Below are 10,600 nucleotides of genomic sequence, written 5' to 3'. Positions count from 1 at the left end.
TCCTCAGTGCTTCAAGGTCTCAGCCTGAATGTCCCCACCACAAAGAGAACCTGACCACTCTCCATGTGAAAGCCGCCACTTCTAGTACATTACTCTGTTCTCTTTTCTTTGTGGCATCTACCACTACCTGGAATTATCTAGTTTGTCTACTCAAATATTGTCTGTCTCCCTCAACTAAAATACAAGCTCCAAGGATCTTGGTTGCTTTGCTCACTCCTCCATCTCCAGTGCCTAGAACAACACCAAGCACAGAGTGGATGGATGAATATGTGATGACAGAGATATGTAAAGGATTCAGAGTTGTGTTCTAGAGTCATATGCTCTGAGTTTCAATGTCAGCTCCCCATTACCAGCTGTGTGATCATGAACAAATTACTTCAATTACCTGTTCCTGAGTTGCTCCATGTGCAAAAGACACAATAATCCTTACTTCATGGGGTTGTTATGAGGTTTAAATGAATTAATACTTGTAAAGCTCTTAGAGCAAACCACAACATAGCAAGTGCTCAATAAATGTCAATTATTATTAAGGTGTGATTATTGTTATTACTACTCCATGGCTTAAGAGCACAAAGCACTAAACCAGCCTGGACCTAATGAGCTCCTTCTCCAGCACATACTACATCCCCCTGGTCTTACAGATGCCCATTCCTATAGCCTAGAGGAAAAGAGCAAGGCACCTGGGGAAAAGTTTGGGGGACAATTTATTTTCTGTTCTGGTCATCCCACACATGAAGAAGTGGAATAACAGCACAGAGTAGGCACTCAACTATGCTTGATGAAGAAATGATTCATAAACCATCAATCCTTATAGCCTATAACCCCAGCTTTACATTGCACACAAAGTCACAACATTCTCCCCTCTCTCTTTTTATTTTGATTCATATTTTCAAAGAGGGGAAAGGGAAGTTAGAAAGGAGGATGTCAAGGAAACAAAGTGGGCTGGATAAGGAAAGAGGGGAGCAGAGAACTAAGGCAAAGGAGAAAGGATGGAAGGTGGAAGAGATGGAAGGGGAGACCGGAAATTCCAGATCTCACTGTGGCACTGGCCTCTAGTGTAGAACATTAAAATGCTGAAAATAAGAACCTAAGAGAGTCCTTCCACCACACCCCCACCCACCTACCCAGGGGAATTTTTGTTTTTCAGGTATAAGTGTGAGCGGGGAAAAGGTAAAGCAGAAAGAGGCCTGCCTGGGAGAGGGGAGGAGGAGTGGAAGCCCCAGGCAAACTTCATTTCACCATCTTGCCTGGGGGAGGATGGTCCCCATTAAATCTGTGGCCCCCAATGTCACCTTAGTGAGAGCTTACCTTCTTCTGCAACCATGAGCTCCACTCCATTTGGAGCCTTCCTTGCCTCAAAGTGGGAAATGCGGCCTTGGTTAAACGAGCGAGGAGGCAAAGCCGAAGTGCGATTCCACTGAGAATTCCGGCAGCTTCACTGGGAGAAACTGTTTCCATTTGAGAAGGATCAGGAGACCTGGCCAGGGACCAGCTTCCTCTCCGGGTGTCAAATTCCGTGACAGCTCGCCGCCCGGGAGAGCGCTGCGCCCCTCCCTCCACCCCGGCTCCTCCCGGGCTCCGAGCACCAGCCGGGGAGCGCGGGGGCGCTGGGTCCGGGCGAGGGGCGCGGCGGGCCGAGCCGGTCCCCGCTGCCCACCGGCGGCTGGTCGGGGTCCACCTGCGGGGACCTGCTTGCCTGTCCCTGCTTCAGCGCCGACCGCGGTAAATACTGAACCCGCTCACAGGATGCCCCGCCGGGACTGGGGACTCCCTCCTTCTGGAGTCCTTGGCTGGCAGGGACGAGCCCGGCCGGCGGGGGCCCGGAACGCTCAGGGTACTGCCGACCTTGAGGCTACTGAGGGGTGTGCATGCGCCAAAAATAACACACACACGCGCACACACACACACACACACCCGTGTTTCCACTTGATAGTTCCCTCCCGAGGAAAGTCACCGTCCTTAAGCAGCATACAGCAGCACGGGGGAGGGAACCCTGCGCTGACATGTGAAAGCCAACATTACTCCCAAGACCAAATTTGGGATGGTTTTAATTTAAGGTTTGGATTTAAGCCGCTCGAAGGAAAAAAAAAAATAAGACATGGAACAAATTCCCTCGTGTGCGTATCTCTGTGTGTGCGCGTCCGTGTGTGTGTTTTAAGGCCGAATTTCAGGTGTTAAGCAGAGCTTCAGAGAAATGAGAGGGAGGGAGAGAAAGCAGGCTGTGGTTTTCCCAGTACAAGGTTAGGACCGCGTCTTCGTTTCCATTCCCAGCGCGCTCGCCATCACGCCCTCGCCCGCTGCCGCAGGGAGCTGCGAGGCGCCGCGGGGGTTAACGGCGCCCGCCCGCCGCCCGGCTTCCCCCGGCCGAGAACGCGCCGCCGCGGGCGGGCGGAGGGGAGAGCCGGGAATCTCCCGCCCGCTCCCCCTCCGGAGGGCGCTTCCCGCCCCGCTCTATTTATAGCTCCACTTCCAGCTGCTGCAGGAACTCACCAGCAGCACTATGCGTTTCGAGCTCAAGGATCCTTCCAGAGACCGGGGATTTTCATAAATTCTGTGAATGGCAGAAATGTCTCTAGCCTTCTGAATTTTGATTGCTACTGTTCAGTCTTTCATACATTCCATTTCCAAGTGGAAAACAAAAACAAACCGAGAGCCAAGAGGATTTTGAGACAGGTGAATTGCAGGCAGCAGTTTGTCATGCCGGGGATCTTTTGTTATCAGACGCCTGGAAAGAAAATTCCTCCATACATTTACTGGCTTCGGCGGCCTCATTTCACATTTTCTGCAACACTCAACCTGTTTGGGTTTTTGTCTATCAGTCACATGGCCAAAAAAGAGGCATGAAGTGACTTCAACAGCAATGAAAAATCACATCCTCTGCCATCTGACTGCCTGCTTACTGGGGACCTCAGGGCTGTCAGCATCACACACACAGCTGGGTGGTCTCTGTGTCAAATCTCACACCAACTCCCCAGAGAAAACAGGCTAGTTATTTGCTGCCTGTGGGTCCCTGGCCCTAGTGGATCCTGGTGACAGAAAACAACATCTGCTGCCCAGGAGTCGCCTGCAGCTTCAAATGGAGCATATTGCACCAGTCTAGAAGGTCCTAAAACTGATACCTTGCTCCCAAGCCCCTTCCTTCAAGTACTCCTTCCTGAAACAGTTATTGAGCCCCTGTGCAAATGCAAAGCGGCTGAAGGACCCCGGGCGCTGCGGAGGAACACCGAACAGCTCCCGCCGTCCAGAATTTAGCTCAGAGGGCTCTGACGCCTGAAGACTCCGCCAAGGGGCACCCCCGCAGGTCTGAAGTGGGGATGTCAAATCCCCCGACCTCTGCCCTTCCTTCCCTGTCCTCTACCTTCCAGTCTCAGGATGTTTCTTTTAGAGATGACCCCAATATAGTGAGAGGTTATTATTTATTAACTGTATTTAATCAGAATGATCCTAGAACGGGCTTATAATAATTTCACTTTCCATTTATCTGTGGGCTAAGTAGAAACTCCTTGTTGTTGAAATGCTTTTTCCCTGTATTCACTTTGCTGCCGTGGTACAGAGAGGGTTCTGGATGCAGTGTTTCTGGGATGAGTCAGGAACCAGGGGTGCATCAGGGAAACGCCAGAGAAAGCCTCTGTATCCCCATGTCCTGAGTTCATCCTGGCTGTTTATATGATCTTGTTGAATTTACTTTACCTGTTTGTGCTTCTGTTCCTTATCTGTAAAATGTGAATAATAGTAAGAACAGAGACCTCATGGGGTTCTTGTGAGTAAATGTGATAATCTACATAAATTGCTTAGACCAGTGCCTGACCTGTGGCAAAGCTCAATAAACATTAAATATTATTATTGCTGCACAAATATGAGCTGGAATTGATTGGATTGAATTTCTATAGACAAAGAGGCATTTAAATAAAATATATTTTATCTATCTATGTAAATCCATGACATAAGTGGGTTTCCTTTTCATGGTACTCAAGGAGATCCCCCAAGGTATTTCATGTATAATGGAGGCCCCTGGTCACTGACCCTGCATTTTTTCTTTTAGAGAAGAAAACATCCCCTCAAAAGGCCTTTAAAAAGTCCTGCTGCTAATCCATATAAGACACACTCTGACACCCAGGGTGAAGAATCGCCCACTCACAGTGGTTCACTGCTGTCCTGAGGATACTGCTTTGATATATGAAAAGTTGTTTAAAGGTAAAAACACTCCCTCAAGTTTTCCAAGGGACTGTGAAGGGCAAGTATTTCTATTTAGCTGAAAACACAAAGCTCAACACAAGTTTGTATAGTGTCGTATTTACCCTCCTAAAAATTAGGCACTAGAAGGTAGGAACTGGGTCCTGTAAAGAGCAGTACTCTGACAGAAAGGGTCAGTTATTGACCCCAATATCTATCCTCCCTTTCTTTAAAAGAGAACCCCTGACTTTTAGACATGCAGCCTGATGTGGTCTGCATGTTCTGGCCAATGAACTATACAGTAAAGTGTCATGTGGAAGCTTCCAAGAAACCTCCCCCAAGATGGTGGTGGTGGTTTTGTACTGTGTCAACCTAGCTAAGCTGAAACAGTGTTTCCCAGAATCCCCTTCTCTGTATGGTTCTGGGCTAGCTAGAACGGGGCACAGGAGAAATTTGCACACGCTTTGGAAGGCAGCAGTGAAACAGCAGCCATGTTTATGCTAGGAAGGTCAGTGTAAAGTCAGGGGCTGTTGCAGCTGATGCACCTTGGATCTGCTGGCTCATCTTGTCAACATGGCATGGCAGCTGGGTCTGCAGCAACTCCTGCTGGATCCTGCTGCTTCTCCACCTCCTGGACAAAGCACATATTAGCTCCACGACAAAGGATGCCAGCTTTTCCTGCAGGGCACCAGCATCATAGGAGTTGGAAGTTTGGAAGTGGTTAGAGATTAGCGTAGGTTCTACTTTGTCCTCATGGGTTCCAGAATGTCCGTGTTCTCTCGCACATCATGTCTGTATCAGTCAGGGTTCTGCCAGAGAAACAGAACCAGTAGAAGTTATGCATTAAGAGAATTATTGCAAGGAATTGGCTTACACTGGAAGCCAGCTAGGTAAGTCCAAAATCTATAAGGCAGGCCATCAAGAAGGGCAGGCTGAAACTGTCAGGCACAAGATGAAGTCCAAAGGTGGAATTCTTCTTCTGAGAAGCATCAGTTCTGCTTTTCAACTGATTGAATCAGGCTCACCCAGATTATCCAGGATAATCATCCTTACTTAAACTGATTATAGACTTTAGTCACATCTACGCAGTACCTTCACAGTAACTGATTGAATGACTGGGGACGATAGCCTAGCCAAGTTGACACATAAAACTGATCACAAAAATGTCCGTCTTTCCTTCTAAATGGCCTGTCCTGCTATCTTCAGGCCCAGCACCATGCACCGTGTCAACACAGCAGAACATAAACAGTTTAACCTGTGACCGTAGTTTGGAAGGTCAAGATCCTAAAATAAATCCCTGTTCTCCTTCACTCTTAGTGGGCCTGCTTTCGTGATCACACCCTGACTGATACTGGTATGGTGGCATTCATACTCTGCCTCTTTTTTCCATTTCCACTTCCTTGCTCTCTAGAATACAGATGTGATTGCTAGACAAGCCAACTTAAACCTGAGGACAAGGGCTCCATTCCAGAGATGATGGAGAGGTGAGCTGCAAGGGCCTGAATCATGAAGATTGCACAGCTGCCATACTACCCCTGAGTGCCTATCTCTATATTTCTTTTATGTGAGAGAGAAATCAATTTCTATTTTATTTAAGCCACTGCTTTGTTGGTGTTTACTGTTGCTTGTACCAAACACATTTCTGACTGATCTAAATATGGTGTCTTATGCATAGAAATACATTATAAGTAAACATTAATTGGAAGACTCAAGAGTCAGAGCATCATGCAATAGAGTCAGGGAAAAAAATCACTGAATTATTTTATTTATTTCTTTTCACCTCATTTTCAAGGGAAATCTGTTATAAGTAATCTTACATTTGCTGAAGGCAGCCACTCGCCCTGAAGACTTAAGCCAAGTTCTTTTAATTTTCTAGGCCTCAGTTGTCACATCTATAAAATGAGAAGTTGGGACCAGATGGTTTCCAGTGTACTTATAGATCTGGAGTGTGATATCAACTGAGAACATAGGGAGAACCAGAGAGAAGGGGTGCTTACCAGGACAGAATGAAGTTTGTCAGAAAGGCAGGATGAACTATTGAAAAATTTTATTAATCAGATTGGAAATTTTGTTTCCAGAAAACCTATGCAAATTGTTTTACATGAATTATCCATACCTTCTCCATGCCTTCCTCATAATGTAGGATACAAGTTGTACAAGGATGAGAATCTTTGTCACTTTGATCACTGATATGTTCTAGAATGGCACCCCAGCACAATGTAGGCTCTCAGTAAATATCTGTTGAATAAATGAATGAATGATACTGGTGTGATACATCCATGTTTGGTGTGAAAGACAACTTCAGACTTACTGAGTCAACCAGAGTACAGATTAACGATTCAAGTCCTGCCAATACCTAGCCCAGCAAACTCCATCTCGTTAAACATTGTTTTACTTTCAACTCAGAAAAGCTGATTCGTGAGCTGTGATTTCCAAGTCTGAATGGTAACCTATAAAGATGTTAAAGAAAAGCCAAGAAAATGTCATTTTTAGGGGAGTTTCTGACTCATTGACTCAGGAAATTACCATAGGTATGCACAGTGCCTGGCGCTGGAGGCCCTGAACCATTTAGCAGATGGCTATGTAACTATAAAGGAGAATGGGTATGTTAGTGTGGTACCCACTAACTTCTTTTTATTTCCTGCTGTGCTCATAGAGGGAAGCCACCAAACTCCATCCTCCATTATTTATCTACCATTTTTTCCTTGATCACTACCTCTAAGCCCGCACTGTAAAGATAAGTAACAATTGTAGCTTATGATTATTTAAAGCTTACTACATGCTAGGCATTGGTCTAAGTGCGTTACGTGTGTTAAATCATTTAATCCTCACAATATCCCAATTGGGTAATTACTATAATTATAGCCATTTTAGATGTAAGTAAACCGTGTCACAGAGAAGTTGCCCAAGGTGCCATGATTAGTAAACGGTAGAGCTGATGCACCTGACTATTGTATTTCATATGTGTAATTCAAAGAAACCGGTTATGGCAGCCCAGCCTCTGGGACTGGACCCAGTGCATGCCGCCTGCAGCAGCTCAGTCAGCCTGACTACTTGAAGACTAGCATAGAAGAAAGCTGGTTGCTTCCTGTTCTTCATGGCACTCCACCACAGAGCAGCCAACATGGATAAGCATCCTGAAGGCACAGCCATGTATCTCTTTGGGGCACAACCTGACTCTTGATCTGCTCCATTATCAGCTTTACCACAGCCATTGTTTCCTCAGCGGCTAAGCTATACCCACCAAGAGGAAAAAAAGCCAGACAAGCCTCTCTTGGGTAGAAAACTAAATTGTGAAACAAGCACCATCCAAACTCAAATTTTTTTTCTCCCATGTATTCTCTTCCTAAATTCTCACATTTACTTTGTGGTTTTTAATAACCAACCTTGTGCTATCAACTCCCACAATTATCCTCAGCCCATACTTGTTTTCTGAAATCCGGGCTCACCTATCTGACCAACAACTAGACAATATCTCTGATGTTTCAGGTGCAACAGATCCAAAATTAACCTTATATTCTTGACTCTTCATGCTCCCCAATCTCTCCCCACTACATGCAAACACGTAGCACTAAGTGTTACTGGTTTTACCTCCTTGAAAGCTCCTGAATCCGTTTGCTTTTTCCCACTGTAATTGGTTGGGTCCAAACCACAATCAACTTTTTCTTAGACAACTGCAATAACCTTCTCACCGCTCTCCCTGCTCCCATCTTGCCCCTGTAATAATCCATTCTCCACTTAATAGCCAAATTTTATCTTGTCACTCCCTTCTATTTTTACTATGAAAAAATCCTTCATCCAGCCAATAGCCCCTGCATGATGTGGACTTGTTCTAAATCTCTAGTTTCATCTCACACCAATTGCTCTCTGACCTCCAAAAATACTGAACTTCTTTTAGCTCCTTGCACAAGTCCTGGATCTTTGTTTGTCTTTTGCCTCTGAGTGTTTCTCCCAAAATTTTCCCTCTATTTGAAGTGTCAACTTTCCTTCTATTTCCTGTCAACTTTTGCAACAGCTTGGCCTTGAAAAATCCTTCAGGTGTTAGCTTCAATCACTTCCTCCAGAAAGCCTTCCCTGACTCCTTCTGATTAGAATAAGGCTGACAACTAGAGATTCTATGGCGCCATACCACTCTTCTGCTTAATACAGCCTTTCTGCTACAATGCATATTTCTGGGATACAGATAACTCATATGTCATTGGCAAATAGGGAATAATAGTATGCTGTTGAAGTCACATTTGTTCATATATGATTTTTTTTCCTCTCCAGCATATTAATGTTTTACACAAAAAATAGCAGTTGAAAGCAAACTACACTAATACAGAAAAATACAGCAAGCCACAGAGGAATATGAATCCATACATGAAATCCCCAGTGGTCTAGTGGTTAAGATTCAAGTGCTGTGGCCTGGGTCCATTTCCATACCACCCATCTATTGGTTGTCATACTGTGGTGGCTGCATGTTGCTGTGATGCTAAAAGCTATGCCACTGGTATTTCAAACACCAGCAGGGTCGCCCATGGTGGATAGGTTTCAGCAGAGCTTCAAGACTAAGACAGACTAGGAAGAAGGACCTAGCCATCCACTTCAGAAAAAGGTAGCCATAAAAAGCCGTGGAGGGGCCGGCCCCGTGGCTTAGCAGTTAAGAGTGCGGGCTCCGCTACTGGCGGCCTGGGTTCGGGTCCCAGGCGCGCACCGACGCACCGCTTCTCTGGCCATGCTGAGGCCATGTCCCACATACAGCAACTAGAAGGATGTGCAACTATGACATACAACTATCTACTGGGGCTTTGGAGGAAAAAAAGGAGGAGGATTGGCAATAGATGTTAGCTCAGAGCCGGTCTTCCTCAGCAAAAAGAGGAGGATTAGCATGGATGTTAGCTCAGGGCTGATCTTCCTCACAAAAAAAAAAAAGCAGTGGAGCATTGTCTGATGTAGTGCCAGATGCTGAGATGGTGGTGCAAAAAGACCACGCACCTGTTGTACTTAGGGTTGCTAGGAGTCAGAGTTGACTAGATGGCACTAACAACAACAACATGAAACCCATTCAATCACATTCTTATTGGGTTGAGTTTAGCCTAGTGTTCTCTCTTGGAAGGGCTTCTTGCATGATTCTCTCCAAACTATGTACATTTTTCTCTTGGCTCCATAACTCAGCAGCCTCAATCTTTCCTTATACCAACTCCATCAAGCCATGCTCACCTTTTTATTTTTTAAGGCCTATATTCATTATAGAGTTTATGCCCTTTAACTGTGCAAGACTTTGTATTAGGACCGTAATTCGTTTTGTTGGTGCTCTGGTTACAGAGTTGCACAGATTTTGAGTGATCAGGAGGAAGTGATGAATTTTAATGTTTAACCTTGTGCTCTTATGGTAGACAATACTAAGGTGCACCAATATCCAAATCTCCTCTAATTCTGAGTACAAAAAAGGATCACACATCTCCACCACCTTACCAACTCTCTCTCACCCTGAAGCCATGTGTGGGGTCTCCATCAGCCTGAGTCCCTGAGCGACAATGATGAGTAGAGCCCTATTGCAACCTCATTTTGGACAAGTAATGTGAGTAAAACATAAATATTTGCTGCTTTAAGCACCTGAGATTGTTCATAGACTAACCTGATTAATTCATAGTTTGGCATGAGGAGTAGGATGATGCCATAACAAAATCTTAAAATATGTGGTGTTGGCGTAAGTAGTTGTTCTGTGGACAGTGAGGAAACTAATAATGAAGTTATAAAAATAATGTCCATGTTACACAATGGAAATATATTTGATAACGTTGTTGCCTGCAGAAACTTGGGGGTAGATTATGCACCAGTGAACAAACAGCAATGGAAAATTGGTACCAAGGAAGTCTGGGGAAGAGTTGTATGACTAGACCTCCCTGAAGGGGCAAAATATGTGAAGATATTTGTATCCCATGTAGATGTTTACCAAAGGGTGACTTCAGCAGAGGAGGATTTTAATAATTAAGTAGATAGGATGACCTGTTCTGCAGATACTAGTCAGCCTCTTTTCCCAGCCACCCTTGTTATCACCCAGTGGACTCATGAACAAAATGGACCTGGTGGCGAGGAGAGAGGTTATGCATGGGCCCAGCAACATGGACCTCCATTCACCAAAGCTGACTGGGCTATGGCCACTGCTGAGTGCCCAATCTTCCAGCAGCAGAAGCCAAGACTCAGTCCCCAACATGGCACTATTGCCTGGGATGATCAGCCAGCTTTCTGGTGGCAGGTTGATTACATCGGACTGCTTCCATCATGGCTAGAGCAACATTTTGGTCTTACTGGAAGAGACAATTACTCTGGATATGGATTTGTCTTCCCTGCATGCAATGCTTCCGCCAAAACTACCATCTATGGACTTCCAGAATGCCTTATCTGTTGTCATGGTACGGTAGTCCCCTCTTATCTGCATTTT

At 45.3% G+C, this 10,600-nt stretch overlaps 1 long non-coding RNA gene across 1 annotated transcript in view; it reads right to left on the bottom strand.

Annotated features, from left to right (window-relative positions):
* Nucleotides 1-3,014: 3,014 nt before the first annotated feature.
* LOC131404225 (uncharacterized) overlaps nucleotides 3,015-10,600 on the bottom strand; it is a 129,010-nt gene continuing 121,424 nt past the window's right edge. Inside the window, exon 3 of the long non-coding RNA XR_009219757.1 lies at nucleotides 3,015-4,982. This is a non-coding gene — a long non-coding RNA (uncharacterized LOC131404225). The remainder of the gene's footprint in view (nucleotides 4,983-10,600) is intronic.

This window comes from Diceros bicornis, chromosome 1, assembly GCF_020826845.1.
Source record: "Diceros bicornis minor isolate mBicDic1 chromosome 1, mDicBic1.mat.cur, whole genome shotgun sequence".
NCBI classification, from domain to species: Eukaryota; Metazoa; Chordata; class Mammalia; order Perissodactyla; family Rhinocerotidae; genus Diceros; species Diceros bicornis.
The sequence above is the reverse complement of the archived record's forward strand: the minus strand, read 5'-3'. Positions and strand labels throughout refer to the sequence as shown.